Here is a 13,864-nt window from a genome sequence, read left to right as displayed (position 1 = left end):
TAGAATCGATAATATTGAAAACAGCTAAATATACACATATGAAGTTCAAGCAAAATGAAATGTAGTCAATGTAGGTGCAAAACATACTTTCTGTAACATAGTTAGCAATAAAAAAATGGAAAGTCACCAATTTAGCAAAAGCTACTATGCGTCACCAATGTAAGAAAGTACAGAAAGTCAACATATATTTGGAACATGTACTAAATGTTATAAAATTCACAACTGAATATCACGGTGGAGAAAGTGAAAGTCCAAGAAAATTCAGAAGGCATAATTCAATTTTTCATACAAAAATAATTTATTTTACAATTTTGAAACGAACACTGAACCAAGTGTATAGAAAGGAAGATGCTGTTGTGAACGTTAATTTAAAATATTTGCTGAAGGATGTATGTAGCAAGAAATAAATTAATTTAACATTACTACATATTTCTTAACTTTGTAATGTTATAGGCTGCAGGATAAGGCGGTAAAAGCGTTGTGTGATGTTGATACAGTGAGGAAGACGCTTAAGAGGACTGTTAAAAATAATCTTGAAACTGGTTAGAAGGAGTGGAATAACATTTTTGTAATTATATTGAAAGAGCCACTGAGGCTTTCTACTTCAAAAAGTTTCTGAATTTGTTATAATAACCAGAATATATTTTTTTTCGGATATATTTGCGAATATTGTGAGTGGTGTTAAATCAGCCAAATCTTCATGTTGGTAGCACTTTAAAGTGAACGTTGTTGTTCATTTAAAGTCCAAGCTGCAATTAAACTATCAATATCGGCGTTGTTTCACTGTTGGGCAGGAGAAAGTTGCATACATAAACTAACACACACATTAATATACACCTGAAGCCTATCTGTCCCTATGTGTATCAGTCATCACAAAAATATATGTATACTGACAGACACATACACCGTCACACACATATATTTGTCTGTCATTGGCCTAATGTAGGTAATGAATACGCAAACACACTCATATAGAAAATGTGACATCGTCATTAATGTGGTGATATAAAATGTCATTTACAATAGGTGACTAAAAGAAAAATGACAATGTTAAATTTTTGTAATACAAATATGTGAATGAAAATATTGTTTAGTTGGTAGCCAAAAGCCTATTGAATCTTTTGATACCCCATATGTTAAAATCGGCAACTCGGTTTTGGAATGCATAAGGAACATATGCACATGCACACAAACTCTCTTTTATAGATATGTGCTTTCACTGTGGAAGGCTTATATGCCCCATCATTAGACTATTTTCTTTAGTCATTGCGCTGTGATAGGAAGGAAGGTAGGTGGGTGGGTGGGTGGGTGTTTGGGTAGGTAGGTAGGAGTGTGCCTCTGTAAGTAGTGGGATCAATATGATCGATTAAAACACTTGCATGCAGTGCCCCAGCATGGCCACAGTCTAATGACTGAAAAGTATATACACATACGTGTATGCATGCGCATAGATATGTACATATATAATATCACAAATATACATTCATGTATATACACATATAGCATATATGTACCTGGTAAATTATTCTCACATGTCAACAACATTAAGAAAGCAAACTTCTGAAAATCAATTTCCGCGCCATTCTCAGACACATTGATAGTCTTTTTACTTCGAATCATTCTTTTTTTAACTTTGCGCAACTTTCACACCTCTTTATTTAGCCATCAATTAACGATCAATAAAACCAACTTGTAAATCATTAAATAGGAGTAATTATACAATGAAACAAAACTAAAGAGATTCTCTATGAGATTACTCCACCTGCTAGAAATAGCAGTCTAACCTGCACAAATCACTCCACCCCCATTAACCGTCTTAAAATAAGATAGGGCATAACTAAGATAATGTTATCCCAAATATTTCTATATAGAGGGAGGATAGTCTTTGGTGAGTAGATTTAGCAATATTGTGTGTAATAAGATGACCAAGAAAGATTATCAGAGATATATAAAGCCTAACATTTAGAGTATCTTTGAGGTTTTAAGTGATGTGTTGTTGAAAACTATAAATATAACTAAGATAATGTTATCCCAAATATTTCTATAAAAAATACATTTTTGATGGATAGATCTGCTTGATCTGTACTAATTCGGTATAAATAACAAAAGAAAAATAAAGAACATTAATCGTATAAAGTTTATAGAGGTGAATATAAGTAATTAAAAACATTTTCTGGTACTGAGTCATTCGCTATTGGCGGCAAATTCTGTTATCAAGGTTAGATTTTTTCTTTTCTTTAGGAACATCGCTGAAAGAGAAAAGGTTCTAAAAATAGCCTTTAACCAAGAGAGATATTATGTAAAATGCAAGCATCCTAAGAAATGACCCAGAGAAGTCAGCGCATTTCCCATTTGGAGTACATTTTTTATTTTAGAATTAATTTTAAAAACTTTTTCCAATTTCTTAGTCAGATATAGTATTTTTTAAAACAATGCAAGTTTAAAAATAATAAACGCGTGCCACTTAAATGCAAGATCAGTGATTTTTTCCAGCTTTTAACACTCACGAAAGTGAATGGAAACCTGACAATTTAAATATTAATCACTTATGCAGGACAACAATGAAACCTTCACACCAGTATGGGCAATAACTGCGGCCCATGGGTCTTTATTCATGGCACGCCAAACGAAAAATTCCTTGGGTCTTTTAGTAGTGCAGCCTGCCTGGTGATGAGTCATGTCTCATGTGGCCCGCTTCTCGAAAAAGGTTGCCTCATGCCTTCTTCACATGAGTGTTCGACTTGCTAGAAATAGAAGCAAAATCTCCAAATCAGTCTAGACTTTAAAAATACGGCACACTGTATAGGCAATCACTAACGTGCTCTATAAGTGACGTAAATTGTATTAAAAATGAAAGATTGCCCACTATATAATGTAGCCCTAGATACTCCTAAAATTGAGGGGGTGATCCCGACTGAAATGCTTTTGATCATAGGCCAACATGTTCAGGGTTGACTTCTAAACAAGGGTTAAACAACAGGTTTTGAAAATCCTAAAACTCATCATAACACAAATAAAGCGAGAAGAAAATTCACTGGAAGTGATACAGATGAAGATATATGATTTGTGAATGAGGGGTGTTACTGAAAAAAAGTAAAATTATGATGAGTAAATTTATATGAAGAATAAAAGATGACAGCAAAATCGACTTAGATAAGTGTCTGTCACACACAGTTTTGACGTTACGATCGCATCAACAGGTCTTGTTTCGAAACTATTGTAATAAAATGATTATACACACAAATTATTGTTGAAGTCCCGTGAACAGTCTTCGACATTTTCAATCCAATATTCACATGCTATTATTTACAGCTTTATGTAAGCTTCGAGATCCACAGGGCCCCAACCCAACTTTGTTCCCTCATAACTTACAAAATTCGATATGAAATTTTACAAAGGTACAATTCCGATAACATAAAAGTTTTAAATGTTTTAAGGGAAGAGTTTAGAATCATTCTCTTCCCCATCCCGAATTTATTTCCTCTTAATTCTCTTTAAAATGCACAATTAAAACTATATTTTTCAGAAACAAATTTTCGGGAGTGTACATAACGCAATGGTGATGTTTGAACTATATACGTCTGAAGAAAGCGGAAAATGTTCAAGTTACGGAAATTTTTAATAACAAAGTCAGTGTGTGTGGTGGGGGAAATAATATCACGATTCATTTACAAAAAATTTTCCCATTTCCTTGAATTTTATCCAAATTATTGTAATCTACATCTACGAAAACGTATTTTTGCAAAATTTCATAAAATATATACTTTTCAGAAAGTTATGAGGAAACAAATTCGAAGGAGGGGCACCAAACTGTAGATATGCCTAGACAGACAGATGTGTGTATATGTGTTGTACGTGTTACCTATAATCGCATAAAGACTCTAACACACTTGACTACAAGCGTGTCCGTATACCTTAATATTTACAACCGTAGACCATACAGACATTTCGTCTAATGTCAAGTAGTAATATTGTTCTCCCTAATATATTTAAATGGATAAAGTACAGCACAAACATTTTAATAGCTATTGTTTACGAAATGCTTGATTTGCTTACGGAATCGAGCAGAGCACGAAGCATTTATGCAACGAATGTTTGCAACATTGGTTATTTTTATAACAATAGAACTAGAATAAAATAGATGTAAAACAGTGATGAAATTTCATACGATGTCGAACGTCAAAACTTCTGGTGACAGTGAACATAGTTAATAACGATAATGATTTGAAAGGGAAACTGTTATATTTACTTGTTTACAATATTCCGAATATAGTATAGCAGAGTCGGTCGCACTTGATCCTGGATGCAGCAACTGAGTTGTTATATGCTCCGATCAGTTCAAACAGGACTTTCTGTTTTATACGTAAATACGTGATAGTAACAGTGATAACGATAGTCACATACATCAGGACCATTTGTTGACATTTATTAGTCACATATGCACAAAGAGACTTATGTAAGATATATATATATATATATATATATATGTATGTTCCGGTAAATGAAACTATACATTATAATTTCATTTACAAGAACAATGTATGCATGTTATATATATATATATATATATATATACACGCGCGCAGTAAGAGATGACTAATAATAAACTTTTAAAAGTTTTCAATCTTTTGTTACTTCTTTATCTCTATAGAGCTAAAGTTTAATTGACGGATACACCATAAAATTCAACCATGACATTACATAAATAAAATGTTGGTAGGTTGAGCAAGAAGTATAGCTTATTGGATGAACCTCTGCGTGCGTGGTCACTCAATGGGCTAGAAATTATATCTTACTGCTAAAGAAGAGGTAGGACAGATTGAATACTATAGTTCTGGATAAAATATGTACAAAAAAAAAAAGATGGGATGATCACAAATACTCAGCAAAATCAAGGGCTGACCAAGATCTCAACACAGGTTATACAGATAAGGTAACGAACGGTAGATTTAAAAAAGAAACCGTTTCAAAGACATAATTATCTGGTAATATTATGAACAGAGTTTCGGACAGAGTAGGCCAAAAAAAATCTACTCGTTAAATAATTTTGAGTATTTGGTTTAGTCTTTCTACGGCCTGTATTCAAATATAATCAAAGCCAACTTTGCCCTCTTTCTGATCAATAATTCGATAGCGATTTTGAGACAATACATCGTAAGACCTCACACAAAAGTACACATATTGGAAGGAAAGCAGCCCAAAAAATTTCTTTTTCTTTTAAATCGAAGAGCTTTTCAATATAAGAAAGTTATAGTAAACAATTCGGATGATCTAGTTGTTGTTTAACCCGAGGTCACTGACAACATCTTTTTGTCAAAGACGTCTTAGTCGTTCGTGACAATCCCGTCTTTTCGCCTATCCACTACATATTCAAGATGAAAAGGTGGTGATTTAAGGGAGATTTCGCTGCTATTTTCAAGCAGATCGAGTGACCAGGTTGGGACGTTGGAGATATTTTATTAGTGTGTCTGAGACTATAGATTCATTAAAAATGGTGGGACGTGAGGGTGAGAATGAAAATGAAAACGGTTTCATATACTTGGAGGCATGGCATAAAGTTTCCAGATTTTTATATCTGAAACGGGAAGTCGTGATGGTAATGCATTTGCCGTGTGCATTTGAAATAGAAATGTAGCGATTCTGGTGATAGTGCAAACGGTTGGTGCGTCACGGTTCGGTAAAAAATTAGCGCCTGTTAGTACTTAAAACGGCACCAACCACATGGGGAAATTTTGTGTGTGTGTGTGTGTATATATATATATATACTAATATTTTAGGGTAGGAGAAGGATGTGGTGACATTCTTGCCTTTTCAAAAAGTATTAGCAACAACAGTGAAGTTGATGCTGAAGTTTTAGCTGAGGAGATGGTGGTGGGCGTGTTGCCAAAATTGTGTTCGCTGGAAACCTACTTCCATTGTATCAAATTGCTCTGACACGAGAAATGTATTAATGACTTCTTACACAGGCACAATATTTCACGTCATATATATATATATATATATATATATATATATATATATGTATATGTAACGATATAGTTAAAGGAGAAAATATAAATACGCTCTCATACATGTGATATAATTAACTGAAAAAACTTTGATCAACTGACATTATTCATGAAATACACACTACTTTTGTACTGAATACTTGTGTTCCTTGTTTTTATACATATGCCTACATTATATATATATAATTGGGACATTATATATACATACATATAATTGGAACGTAATGACATGACATTTGTGCCTTTTCGTAGTACTCAAAATTAAATTCAACTACAACCGAAATTGAAATGAGATTAATTTACAAGGGAAATCAAATGACAAATCGTTGATTTCTCACAAAGAAGGTATAAGGACTCGAATTTATATCATACAAAAAAATGTATGCTGTGACATTCATGCCTTTCTGAAGGAGAGACTGCAGGAGAGGGGTAGCAGCATAAGTGGAATGAAATTAGTTTTGTAACCGATATCTAAAAGAAAGAAAAAAGTGAAAGCAGAATGAAACCAGACGACAAAATACTACTTGGAAACGAGACCTCTATGTGGTTGCTTGAGATTGTAGAAATAGCAGCCGAATCTCCTTCAAATCACACCTAATCATCTTACTAAACGAAGAATACAATGGACAATGTAGTCCTTGATGTACAGTGAAAAAGAAGGGAATACCTTAAGAGGTTTGATCATGAATCTACACAATTGGAGCTAAGCTACGGCTAAACAACAAAAGGAGAGAACCCATACACCTGGTTACTTTGCCTGTTCAAGAGAGAAGCTAAATCCCACTTAAATCATACATAACCTATCCGTCTATTTAAAAAGGGTGAGACTAATTGGATAATCGACGAAGGTAAAGAATACGCAGACCACTCGTTTTCGGTGTTTAGGGTTAGGGTTACGCCGAAAACGGGGGTAGTGTGCATATTCTTTACCTCTGCCTGGATAATATAAGTATGGGTACCCTGTGCATAGAAAGAACGAACATTAAAAAATGGGATGGTTACAGCTAGAATACCTCTGAACGTGTTTGCTAGCAAATTGATTAGAGCATCAAAGAAAATGCCATGCGACCGTTACTTGTTACGGCCTTTTGAACACGCTGAGTTCAAATCCCGCCGAAGCCAACTTTTTTTCTCAAGCGTAGGAAGTCGATAAAATAAAATACCAGCTCTGAAATGGTATTTTTTATAAATATGAATGGAATTTATAATTATGGATAATAGGAAAAAATAAGGGTTGATTTTTGAGCATAGTAACATCCAACAAAGCCTTGAAAGTCAATAGTAAAGGAAATACATATTTAATAAACAAAAAAAAAAAGTGGATATTTTTTAAACACTTACCTCTGGCATATGAAGACTTAATTGTGCAATAATGACAAATAGTTGTCGGCTTTTGTCAAACTTTCCTCTCGTTCACAGAAAAAAAAAACTGATATAAATTTAGTAAAATCTTTTAAAACTCGAGTTTAAACCAGTAAATGTATATAAATCTTTAAAAAAAACGTTCGAGTCGCGTCGCTGTATAAATAATAAAAGTGGCAGTTTCTGTTAAAAGTTTTCCTTTCTTTTCTTGTCCTGTTTATTATCAATATTATTATTATTTTTCTTTTTTTTCTTATTCTTTCGCTCCTCTCTCGTTCTGAGTTATTGTTTTCAAACCGTAAAAACAATAAAACAGGTGGAGAAAATTAAGACTGATGTTTGGTGTATGTCCAGTAGATATATGTATGTATATTTCTCTATTTTTTCCTTCTTTATTTCAGTTAATAAAGATAGATAGACAGAGAAAGATGGGGAGGAAAATTTAGTTGTTAATAATGGATAAAGTTAAATTAACAATAACAGAATCAGCAAGGTAAAAATAGAAAGAAGGAATATTATGCACTCTAATCCATATTTATATATATATATTGAATTAACGAACTAAAAATAATGGTATCGTTAGATACTATGTATTTAAAATATATTTGTACGGCTGGAAGAATGATAGACACGGAAATAACTTGGAAGGGAGAAGACAAGCGGTAAACGAATATTGCAGAGCGTTTACTGATCCGTCTGTTGTGCGATGACGTCACGTAGAGTTAGAAGAGAGGTAGAAAGAAAAACACGGTGTCAGAGAAAAAAAGAAAACAAAAGCGAAGGAGGAAGATATAGACAGAATAAGGAGACGGAGGGGGGGGACAACGGCGAAGGAGAGGAAGGGAGAGAGAAGAAAGAGTAATAGGGAAAATAGAGGGAGGAAAAGAGACACAGGGTTGAAAGAAAAGAAAAAGAAACTATAAAAATAGAGCAGGAAGGTGGCAAGGAAAAAAGAAGATGAAAAAAAAAAGAAAAAGCGGAGGGAGACAGACAGTCAATGAAAGAAAGAAAAAGTAGAGGAAGATAGGGAGGGAGAAAATAGAAAGCGAGGCGCTGAAAACGAAATTATTAAAAAAACTGAGAGATAGATATAGAAGGGGAAATGGAGGGAATCTAACAGAGGAAGATGACTGACCACGCCGGACAAGAAAGGCGGTAGAAAATACAAGTTATAATAAAGTGGAATATAGTGTTTACTATAATTAGTGTGTGAGCGTGACGGACACTGATATGACTGGGTAGTTAAGAAGTTCGATATGCGATCTTGATGATATTAAGGGCGATATATTGTATATATATATAGCCATGGACTGACTCCAGCCAGTGAAGTTGCGTGGACGGAAACTGAGTAACAGTGACGTAACAAGGGTTCTCAGAAACCTAAAACTAAAATGTAATTGATTTACAAGAAGAAATGTTACGCTTCTTCACACTTGCACCTAAGAGTGTCAACATCTTCGTCCCCACCTTTTTACACTCCTCGCGGTGTCAGATGGACTATACATGTAATTCAGACGCCCAGCCTTTGTCACGCTTCATACTGCACGAGAATTATAGGTACAAGTGTCAGTGGCGTATTCAGCCACATACTATGAGCAATTAGTTCAGCTGAGCAAACAACTGGAATACTCATCGTCGAAATCGGTGGAGAATAATTTGCCTACGTCTATGTGTGGCTGTGTATATATTTTACACACACGTCTATGTAAGAGAGAGAGAGAGAGAACAAGCAAGCTTGTATGTATTTGAGATTATCAGAAGCGTGTCCCCCCTAATTCTTTCTTTCCTTCTTCTTCCTAGCCAAGAATGAGTGCACGTGTGCGCATCCTTATAACTATACTATTGTATTGAGAACATTTCTTCTGCTCGTTAAAACTGACAATATATATATATATATATATATGCAATCTTTCATTTTAACTTCGTTTGTATGGGGGTAATGAACTGTTGAATCTAAGGTGGAAACCAGTGACGTCATAAAGCTAGCATCATGCAACTGTCAGAGAGGCTTTTCTCTGTGGGAGATTTGAATGGATTACGTAAGTCAACATTTACTGTATCATACAATGGTAGATGGAAAGCTTGACGCCGATTTCACATCAAGAATTTTGCAAACCAGAAACAAAAATGAAGTATTCTATATAGTTGTCTCTTTAAACAGAAGTTTCTGCGGTGTTTCTAAAATTCATTTGAAATAATAGTAATATTTGTTACATAGAAATTATAGGTTCTGTTTTTAGCACATCAATACATTTTTTCCCTTATCGTCATTGTTCCCGCTTCAAAGAATTATGTGTAGGCGTCAAAAGTGTGCCAAAAGATATTTTTTAAAGTTCAGTAGAGATTTGAATTACAAAATAATAGGAATAAGTGTGTATACATATTTGTACACACGCTCACACGCATACGTACATATAATTATCAATATCTATCTATCTAAAGGCGGCCAGCTGGCAGAAACGTTAACTTGCCTGACGAAATGCTTCACAGTATTTCGTCTGTCTTTATATTCTGAGTTCAAATTCCTCTGAGGTCGACTTTGCCTATCATCCTTTGGAAGTCGATAAATTAAGTAGCAGTTGCGTACTGGGGTCGATCTAATCGACTGGCTCCCTCCCCACCCGCAAAAATTTCAGGCCTTGTGCCTAGAGTAGAAAAGAATATATATATATAGCTGTATAAAAGAAGTGCTGATCTCTGCGGAGGGAGCCTATGGTAGAGGTAGACCCAGGAAGAAATGGGACAAGGTGGTGAAGCATGATCTTCGATCTTTGAGCTTCACAGAGGCAATAACTGGCGACAGACCTTTGGCAATATGCTGTGCTTGAGAGGACCTATCAAGCCAAGTGCACCCATGCAGGTGGCCTGTAAAGAACATCTTTTGAATGTTGGACCTCACGGAGGTTAAGTGGCTGAGTTCCTCTCGTGTTGGGCCTGACAGAGGCAAGGTGGCTGAGTACCTTTCAAGCTTTGGGCCTCATAGAGGCAAAGTGGCTGAGTTCCTTTCAAGTGTTGGGCCCCATGGAGGCACTGACCAAGACCTTTGTCACTATGTTGTGCTTGAGAAGACCCATCAAGCCAAGCAAAATCATAATCGTGACAGATACTGGCTTCATGCAAATTGGCACCCATACCGGTGGCACGTATGCAATTGGCACCCATATGCTGGTGTCATGCAAATGGCATGTAAAAGCACCCGTTACACTCTCGGAGTGGTTGGCATTAGGAAGGGCATCCAGCTGTAGAAAACCATGCCAAATCAGACTGGAGTCTGCTACAACTTTCCAGCATGCTAGCCCAGTCAAACCGTCCAACCCATGCCAGCATGGACAACAGACATTAAATGATGATGATATATATATATAGTCACAATGAGGATATTTAAACCTCTTATAGGGATATTTTTATCCAAGATACACTGATTTAATATATTGAATTTTGAAGAGATATTTCTTCAGTGAATATATTTTATAAAATATCGTAGAATATGAAATATTATTATCGAGTTTGAAAACAAAGAGATTTAATGAATGCAAATTAATTTATTAATTAATTAACATATTCACTTACAATTGTTTCATTTTTCAACCAAAATTAAAACTATAAAACATATATAATTTTGCATTTTAAAATACCTTGGATAGAAAATCATCAGGGTGCACAAATACATATAATAAACAGGACTATATATATATATTCTGAATATCCCAATGGATCATAATGTAATCCTTGTACTGTCCTTTGTGTACTCTGATGATTTTCCATCCAAGGTATTTTAAAAATGCAAAATTCTATATTTATATATATTTTGTAGTTTTAATTTTGGTTTAGAAATGAAACAATTGTTGGTGAATATGTTAATTAATTAATAAATTGTGTTTTCAAACTCAATAATTATAATAATAATTTTATATATATATATATATATATCCAGGTTCAGTCCCACTGTGTGACACCTTGTGCAGGTGTCTTCTGCTATAGCTTCGGACACCAAAGCCTTGTGAGTGAATTTGCTAGACCAAAACAGAAAGAAGCCTGTTGTATATATATATATATATATATATAAGCACCCTTCGAACTTTAGGCCTCATGCAGGCAGTGACAAGTGACCAAGACCTTTGGTAATATACCATGCTTGAGAAGACCTATCAAGCCAAGTGAGATTGCAGTTGTGGCCAATGCCAGTGTTTTGTAATCAACACCTGGCCAATGCTGGGTGCTAGTTAATAATCAGCACCTGGAAAGTTGGGTTTTGGTTTTGCTGACAGAGCAATTATCTGCTGTGGTTGTAGAGACCTACATAGGAATGAGGTCCCAACTGCAGTGGATGCATTTCAATGCACTGCCTGCCAATGTCATTTTGATGACACTTTTTCATTTAGTATGCTTTTTCTTCAGCAGCAAGTCTTAGCTTATTCTCTACTCTTTTTGAACCCCTAGTTCCATCCTCCACCATGTGTGATTAATTTCAATGTCTCCTCACCTGTCAACATTCATGTACAGTGATTTCATGTCTTTCTTGCAGACACGTTTGAAACAAAGATGAAGTCCTCCTTATGATCTCTTGCTGGAGTCCAATTCCTCATATAGTAGGTCTCCCTGGATCCTTTCATCTGAAACATGGTGCATGAGGCCCAGCCAGTTAAGAAATTGTCGTTGGAACTGGATGAAAACACTGGGTATCAGACAATAGACTAGAATCTCACTTTTTATGACCTGGTCTGTCACTTGATAGCCAAGATACATCTTAGGGTACAATGGTGGAAGGCATCAAGACAATGCTCTTGTGTGGAGTAGAGGCTCAATATTTTGCTGCTATAAGGTATTGCATGAAGAACACAGGCTCTATAGAGTGCAATCTAGGTGTGCGTCATTAGCTTACTGTTCTCCCAGATCCTCTTTGTCAACATAACAAGAGTTGAGGATACTCTTCCAATCTGCTGATCTCAGACTCTAAGGAGGGACTAGTATGTTGGTGGATCCAACATATGTGGATTTGTAGACTACCTCCAGCTCCTAATTGTCAGCAATAACAATAGCAAGGTACTCAATGCATTTGTCCTACACTTCAAAATTCTTCAAGCTTATGGCTAAGCTGAAGTCTTGACAGGCTCTTCAGAAGCTGTCCATAAGGCATTGCAGTTGCTATTCAGAATGTATTGCAAGTACAGCGTCATCTGCAGTCAACAGGTCCAAAATGAGAACTTCACATACTTTTTGCTCACAACCTGGACAGACTGGAGCAGAAGAATTATAAATGGGAGAAATTATACGATGAGACTATCCCCTGAAAACTAAGTCAGTTAATGTTGTATGGCAGAAAAATGTAATTAATTAGTAAAACTTTTGCAATAGGGAGAAGCAGTCAAATATCCTTCAAACAATGCACATCGTTATGAAAAAGTTATAAAATGGATAATCTAGTTCTAAATAGCTATGGCTAGGTTGAACAGATCAAAGATCTGCCATGGCTGTTCTGTGATCTGCTGGGGAGAGAGAGAGAGAGAGAGGCCTGCACCAATACTTAGTTAATACTCATTGCAGCAGAACAATGTGAAATGAAGTACCTTGCTCAAAAACACAACGCATCACCAGGTCCTGGAATTGAACTTACAACCTTATATGAGCTCAATTCCACAACCCTAACACCTTAACCACTAGGTCATTCTCTTCATATATTTTATGTATGTATGTGTGTATGTATGAGTATGTGTGTGTGCATACAGATATGTATGCATGTATATGTTTATGCAACTCACCACTTCTATGCTTATTTGTTTAATATATATTGTACTGCACCATATTCTAATATTGTCTTATTGTCCTTCTGGCAAATAAAGAAATAAACATTACGACAGTAGAACTTCTTACTATTTAAGTATTAGACCACTATTTTATGTAGGCAGATAATATTCCCTCAAAAAACTTCTTTATTGTCTTTAAAATGGGGTCAACCACCTGATTTACACCTAAATAAAGAGGAAATGACTAATGTTGATATTAGACTCAACTAATACACATGTCTATATTTTTTGCAGTGTTGGATATGTGGTTAGTACCAAAGTATTATTTTATTAGCTACCTACATTCTATAGCTCTGTTCAAGCGGAATTAATAGTTAATTAATTGTTAACAATGATAATACAATCAACATGAAAAGAGTGTACTAGGGGAACACTATGTCAGTGCTTTTCAAGGAGTACCTCACAACACACTAGTATGTATCGAGGGATATATTGGAGTGCTACGGATATTTTATTTTGAAAATATAATTTAAGGATTAAGAAAAATCCATCACACATTTAGTCCATGTTTAAAGAGCATCATCATCACCATTACCACCACAACCACCACCACCGCCATCATCATCATCATCATTGTCATCGTCGTCATTATCAAGATCGCAGTTTAACATCCATTTCTCCATGCTCGCATGGCTGGGATGGAATTTGTTGCGATGCATTTTTTTACAGGTAGATGCTCTTCCTGCTGCT

The 13,864-nt window shown here is 35.3% G+C and overlaps 1 protein-coding gene across 2 annotated transcripts in view; it reads right to left on the bottom strand.

Moving 5' to 3' along the window:
• The window catches only part of LOC115212367 (SUN domain-containing protein 1), a 103,070-nt gene extending 94,952 nt beyond the window's left edge, over positions 1 to 8,118 (bottom strand). The window contains exon 1 of one of the 2 annotated variants that reach the window (XM_029781245.2): positions 7,350 to 8,118. The gene's annotated coding sequence lies outside the window, so the exon portion shown is untranslated. The remainder of the gene's footprint in view (positions 1 to 7,349) is intronic. The other variant, XM_029781246.2, reaches the window with a different exon arrangement.
• Between the last annotated feature and the right edge of the window lie 5,746 nt (positions 8,119 to 13,864).

This window comes from Octopus sinensis, linkage group LG5 (assembly GCF_006345805.1).
Source record: "Octopus sinensis linkage group LG5, ASM634580v1, whole genome shotgun sequence".
In the NCBI taxonomy this organism is placed as follows: domain Eukaryota; kingdom Metazoa; phylum Mollusca; class Cephalopoda; order Octopoda; family Octopodidae; genus Octopus; species Octopus sinensis.
The sequence above is the reverse complement of the archived record's forward strand: the minus strand, read 5'-3'. Positions and strand labels throughout refer to the sequence as shown.